Below are 7,164 nucleotides of genomic sequence, written 5' to 3' on the forward strand. Positions count from 1 at the left end.
TGATAAAATAATTATCAATATTAATAAATATTTATTATATATTTATATATACAAATATAATTTATAAATATTATTATTTTATGCAAAAATATGACCACTTCCAAATCTTCGAACGATAATTATATATAATTATATTATTTATTTAAAATAATAAAATATACGTAATATAAAAATTTTTATACGTAATATATTATTTTTATAAAAATCTGTAACGCAATAATTAATAACATAAATTCGACAAAAGCTTTAACATAAGATATTTATATTTTGTTAAACGTTAAAGGTACATTTGATAAAGAGATTTCGAATTGGGAAACGAATTCCCGGTGAGCAAGCATGATTGACATCTTGCCGAAGTTAGAGTGGAAGATCACGCGTAGACACATGACGCGGCTGACATAAACTGTCAAACGTGACGGCAAGAGAACGAGCAGATTGTCCCAGCCACTGTACGTGATCAGCGTGGTCAGCTCTCTAATTTCTCGATATTCCATCGAAGGAACCATAGATCCCTTCGGTCGGTGCGCGTTTAATATCCTCAAGAAGGGATGAGATTCGTAAATTGAAGGAAACTTTCTCAAAGAAATCTGACGTGACACCATTTACATTTCTTTAACTTTGGAAATATACTTTAGAAAGAAAATTTCTCTTATCTGAAATTCTGTTACATACTTTGGATTCGTGATGAATAGACGTGCATCAAAGGTTATATGTATGTAAAAAGTATTCAATTTATTCGATAAAAAATAATTATTTAATAGTATTTGAAGCGAAGAATTAAATGTAAAATATTTAAATTTAAATTTTTTAAAAATGAAATTTTATTAAGAATAATTTTATTCAATTTCAAATCTTTGAAAAGCTAAGTAATTATATAGTATTATCACATAATATTATCAAATATTAAATTTTACCATTTCAAATTTACAATATTAAATTTTACATTTTAAACATATTTCTTTAAATCACGTATCAGTCAAATTTCAACTTTTATATTTCGATTAATTTTTGAGAATACAACAATATTCATAAATAAATTATATAGTCGCTATCCATCTTTTTACTTAATGGCTGTAAAATATTTCTTATTAAACTAAAAAAAAAAAAAAAAACAGCGAATAAAAATTGCTTCCTAAATGTTATTTAATCCACTTAGATTAATTTATCAGTTTCCCCGTAATTTATGCGTTTAATATGAAACAAATTCTCAATTTGCATCTCGGGACACTATTACTTTTAATCTCATCATTCGTACAGGGTGAGTATTTATCTGGATTTATAAGGTAGCTACTACTAAGATTTCATTGTCAACAACTAGTTTCCACTGATTACATAATATTAATTTAACGTGTGATCGCGTAGATTGTCGTAGCAATCTGAAGTCATCTCATAATGGAATTCTGCGAGCGCTTGCGGAAAAATTCAGAGCACTTCCCCTTCCACTAGGATCCCGTGGGATCTCGTTTACCAACTGATATTGAAACGGGTAAACGGTGTGCTCCAACGACAAAAGAGAAGTGCACGCACGAGCGGTTCACTGGGATTACCGTCGTTTTGTTTATTCGCAAACATGTTACAAAAGTATTCTACGTGGATACGAAGCGTGAGAGTGAGAAAAAGAGAGAAAGCGAAACGGAAGGAAAAGGGCAAACCCCTCTGGAAAAGAGAGAGGTTAGGATCTCCTCGGTGCTTCTCAATTTATGTAAGTGTGCCACTTACTCGTACGATACAGGATAGACGTACACGTGCCGCTTTTATACGCGGACCAAGGTGTGGCTGTACGAGGCGAGTTGGGAGCATTTGTGTACCACCGCGGGAGGAGGATATTGTATGAATTGTATCCACGGGCGCACGATTGTACGGTAATGAGTTTCCTTGGGAATACCGCGGAAACAGAGGATACTTTATTCCGTTTTGCATCGACCTGCCGAGTTATATTGCTATAGTTCGCCACTAGAGAGAGACGATTCTGTAGAATGTCGTGCAACAGTCGAGTAGAAGAACAAGCCAATTGTTCCATCTTGCTAATCGGACGTTTAGTTGTTGACTATTTTATGTCCTATACTATTTCAATAAGTATAGATATCTTCTTAAAATGGAGTTGTACAAAGTAATCTAATTTATTTTATCAACTAGAATAATATTTGTTTTGATAATTAAAAAATATTTTGGATAAAAATTAAATGATTTTGGAAGGTTTTGGAAATATATTTTAATATTATTAATTTTTTAAGAAGATTTGTAAATTGTTTGTAAATTCTTAATATATCAATCATTTGTCATTTCTTATAAAAGAGTGTATGCTATTACGTATATAAAAATTATTAGATTAGAAGATATTTTAAGTTGAATTTTGTAAAACTTATTATTAAACATAACGTGCGAACTAATATTCAATTCACTTGTTCGTGCTTATCTTTTTTTTTGTACATTAATTTTCTATAAAATTCAAATTAAAATTTTTTAAATTAATGATTTTTTTATATAAACAAGTTAATATTTTTTATAAAAAATAATCAATTAGCGCAACAAGAATTATATGATTTCATTTAAAATTCATTCAAATCATTTGATAATTTTTATCAACATCAATGTAATTCTTAAAAATCCTTTATAAAAAAATTATTAGTATATACTTCATAATTATAATGTAATATATCTTTTATAGACAATGTTTGATATTTTTAAAAATAATGAGATATACAAGATAATCAAAATTACTTTCATATAACTTATAACTTAATTTTATTTATTTTTAAGTTATTTAAATAAAATTAAAATTAAATAAAATCCCGTTTAGTGTCTTTTGCGAATGAAACAATATCATCGAATAAAATTTAATTGAAATGAATTAAATAAGTTGAATTTATTTCCTCGAATATACAAAAGTATTTATACCGGATGAAGATTATTTTAATATACGTATCGATCAACGGCGTTTTTAATACATGCGAAGAGTTTTCCATCAGAGTTATGAACTGTTTCAAATACCAACCATTGAGGAAGTTTCTCTATTTCATATTTCTACGGCCAATCATAGTCCCATTTCATGTGCAAACAATTAATCTCAAACACCTAAACGATTCATCGAAATATAAATGTTTATACTACTAATATTTGTTGAGAAAAATAAACACAGAGTGATTCTAGAAAATTCTTGGATCTTTCGCATGTTTCCAATTAAAGGTGGAAATGACTGATCATAAATATTGATATCAATTTTTCTTTTGTTACTTTTATTTAATAACTTTTTTAACCCCATAAATAATTTTTGTCCCATTTTAAATGATACAAAATCTGTTTTGTTTTAAAAAATTTAAATTTTATTTTTTACATTAAAATATAAAACTGTTACACGTAATATAATTATTATCTAATGATAATTACTAATAATTAATTCAAATATGTAAAATAAACTAAAATCGAAAATTATACATATCATTTTAGTTATCAATTCAATTTCTCATTTCATCGTGATTTTTTAAGTATCTATGCTTTTGTTTTTCTTTAGATATCTATCTAAACTAAAAAAAGTTATAAAGAAATAATTACAGATTCAACATCTTGATTAAAATTTAAAAAATAATAAAATAATAATAAAAGGAACTAAAAAAATAAAATACATTTCATATTTTACAATGATTACATTGCATGTAAATATTTATACATTGAAAGGAAAAATTTCTATCATTCTCACATGTGAACTCACAGATAGATTTTATCTTTGCATCAAAACTCAATATAATATATATACACGATCTAATTGTACAACAATTGATGTAAGATTTTGAGAAATTTTTAAATCATAAATAAATAAAATTTTTAATGAATTTTCAAAAATAAAAAATGTTAAGATTTATGTAAAATAATAATTAGTTTACATATTTTATAGATTAAAATGCATAAATTATTAATACAATAATAAATAAGAAAAATCACTAACATGATAATTAAAGTTTAAGAAAAGAAAACAAAATTAATATAAACATAACCTATTATTATTTACAAATGATTCTCAAAATTCAAATGAATAACCTAATATTAATACTATAATTTTCTTTTTATATCAAATATAATTCTTGAGAAATATCGAAGAATGTTCAAAGCGATTCACAATAGCGAAAACATGATCAAAAGTTTCGTAAAAATACTTCAAAATCGTAATATCGTGCGGAGTTTGCCGAGTCATTGTCAAGTTTATAAAGAAACATTTCTAGTCTTTCAAGCGTATAGAAGTATCGAGACTCGGCTATCCACGCTTTTGTGTACTAACAGTCTGCGAATTGAATAAGAAACTTTTACCGTGGAAAATTTGACGATCAATTTTCGGCAGGCTCATATAATTTTCAGTCGGTAAATGTTAAGAGAATAAAATCTGCGAAAGGAAATGACATAATTCTTATGAAGTTTTTATGATTCACTTAAAATAATTGAATTTAGCGAGTAACATTTATTTGGAGATAGATTTTTTTCTACAAGAAATCACGATAATATATAAAAAATTTATCAAAATTTTGCAGTTTTTTTTTTTTTTTTTTTTTTTTTTAATTTTGAGATACAAGAAATGTAACAATTATTGTAATGGGATATTTTTCTTTTTTTTCTACAAATATTCATCTACAGAAACGCTGTTCTAACTTTGGAAAAGATTCATATACTTCGTGATATACGTTCAAAAGCATTTAATTTTGCCTTATTAAATTTTCTTTTACCTTCGACCGTTTCAAAGTTACAATTCAACACAGTTACAGTATACGAGGTACGCTTTGTATTAACTTGGTGCACGAAAAAATTTCGTTTTTCCAAATAAAATTGTAAGCATTCTATATATATTTATATAATTTTCGCAAAATATGTATTATATATTATAAATATTACGTATTATATATATACAGGTGATGTAACTGATGATACAATCGAATAGACAGTGATTCTATATGAAAAATTAAAAATTAAATAAATATTGAGAATATGAAATAATATTTTTTCGTGTGAAACTTCGAATTTTAAAACAAATTCGAAAAATTTTTAAGTACAACTAAAATTGATTACATACAAATGAACTATAGATGAGTTACTCTATTGAGTTACTCTAGTGAAAATAAACACGAAAAATAGAATAAAATTTTATTGTTTAAATTTTTGAGAAAATCAAAATTGCATATATATAGAAATCATATAATCAATGAATTCTCAAATTCATTTTTCTCTATAATATATTAATTTTTAAATGAAAAAAATTTATTCATATTTTAATAATAAATATTTTTTATATAATATTGCTAAATTTTTTACAACGATTAGTTAATTTTATTTTTTGAAAATTGTCAATCTCAAGAATTTAAAAAATTCCATAAATGAGATTGATTAAATTATGCTATTATTATTAAAAATATTTTTATTTATTTCACAATATTAAGAACAGATTAATCTCACAAAAAAATAATCTGAATTTTATTTATTTTATAACATTATATTAATCTTACTTTCTTTTCTTTCTTTTTAATCAAATTAAAAAATTTTTTAAAATATCAAATAAACAATACTTAAAATTAAAAATACTTAAAATAGATAACTTTATTGAGGTATCTTTATATTAAAACAGTTTCACTTTACTTTCAGTGAAACGATATATTAAGTTGGTCAAATATCGTCTTAATTGTAACAAATGATCCCAACAACTGCTTGTGCCTAGCATGTACAAACTTCTGGTTTAACGTTTGTGCGTAAATTCAAGTCGTTAGTGGTTCTTCCGAAAATATAGTATCTCACATTGTTTGGACGAAATTCTGAAACAATAAATGAAACAAAAAATTTATTGATCATGTTTTCAATCTCTATTTCATATTTTTCATTTACATCTAAGAAACTTTTTCAGCAAAAATTTGAACATAAACCGTATTTTTTATTAAATCTGTACTTTTTTTTTCTATTCGAAACATATATAAAAACTGAAATTTTTATCCTCTTTTTTTGTATAATTCTTATTAGGATAAATAAATTAGATTCGTTTCTAAATTTCTAAAAAGCACATAAGACTTTTCAATTTTATTTAAGAGTCAAAAAGATGTGTAATTTTCAAAATATTTCATTAGATATATCTTAAAAAAAAATAAAAAAATGTTAAATTTAGTATTTGACATTTTAGAAGGAGAGAATAAAATTGATAGAATTGTATTGTTTATTCCACTACAATAAAAGATAATATCGTTCAAACGCATATATATAAAAGAGTTAAATCTTAAAAATATAATTCGTAATTAATCACCAATATTATTTATATATAATTTTATTATAAATAATTATCTAAATCACTTTTATATTTTTAAATTTTAAAAATTTGGAAATATAATAAATTTCTCCTTCTTATGATTCATCCTATATATGCAAATATACAAAATTCTTATCGTATTTTAAAAAATATCGTAGGTAGACGAAATTTTTTAAGAAAAGCAGTAGAGGAATAAAGTAAAGTTGTCTCAAACTCAGCGTTATCAGCGAGTTATAATGTATGAGATATCATGGGTCATCTTGAAACACTTTCTTATGAACATGACCCAGTAGCATCTACGTATAATATCCGTAGAGTATCAACTTGCATTTGATATTACGTTATATGTTACATATATATTTCTATTTCTATGTGCAGTCATTTATCTATATATATTTGATGAAGTTGTCGATATATTACCGCCTTATGGATTTGAATGTAACGCTATTTCGTTGTGACCTATAACAATATATAACGGATTCCAATAATCTTCAAAAAAAAAAAAATGAAAAAAACTATTAAAAATCTACGATCTTATGAAATTTTTTCAATCACTATGATAAATGATTATGATTTATAAATCTAAAAAAATAATTCAAAAAATTTTTATTGCATCCTGATAATTTTTGTTGAAAAAAAATAAAAGAAAATTATTTGTGTTAGCATGATGCCAATGCAAATTTTGTATTTGAGTTTAATTAAATATCATATCATTGTAATTTACTTATTTTAAATGTATATATAATATAATTTTTCAGAGTTAATGAAAATTTATTGAAAATTTTGTAGATAGATTTTCTCGTAGATACATATGACATAACGAAGTATTTAAACAAAATCTTATTAAAATCTACTAATAAAGAGCACATTAATGTTCGTATATTTATGTAGAA

General features: G+C 24.4%; 1 long non-coding RNA gene across 1 annotated transcript; it reads left to right on the plus strand.

Moving 5' to 3' along the window:
* Positions 1-1,424: 1,424 nt before the first annotated feature.
* LOC147656489 (uncharacterized) lies at positions 1,425-2,339 on the plus strand. The gene is made up of 2 exons (XR_015294350.1): positions 1,425-1,671; positions 1,733-2,339. It is a non-coding gene; the product is annotated as an uncharacterized LOC147656489 (long non-coding RNA).
* Positions 2,340-7,164: the final 4,825 nt, after the last annotated feature.

Source organism: Apis florea, unplaced genomic scaffold (assembly GCF_048593485.1).
Source record: "Apis florea isolate Af1SG1 unplaced genomic scaffold, ASM4859348v1 contig_3756_pilon, whole genome shotgun sequence".
Lineage (NCBI taxonomy): Eukaryota > Metazoa > Arthropoda > Insecta > Hymenoptera > Apidae > Apis > Apis florea.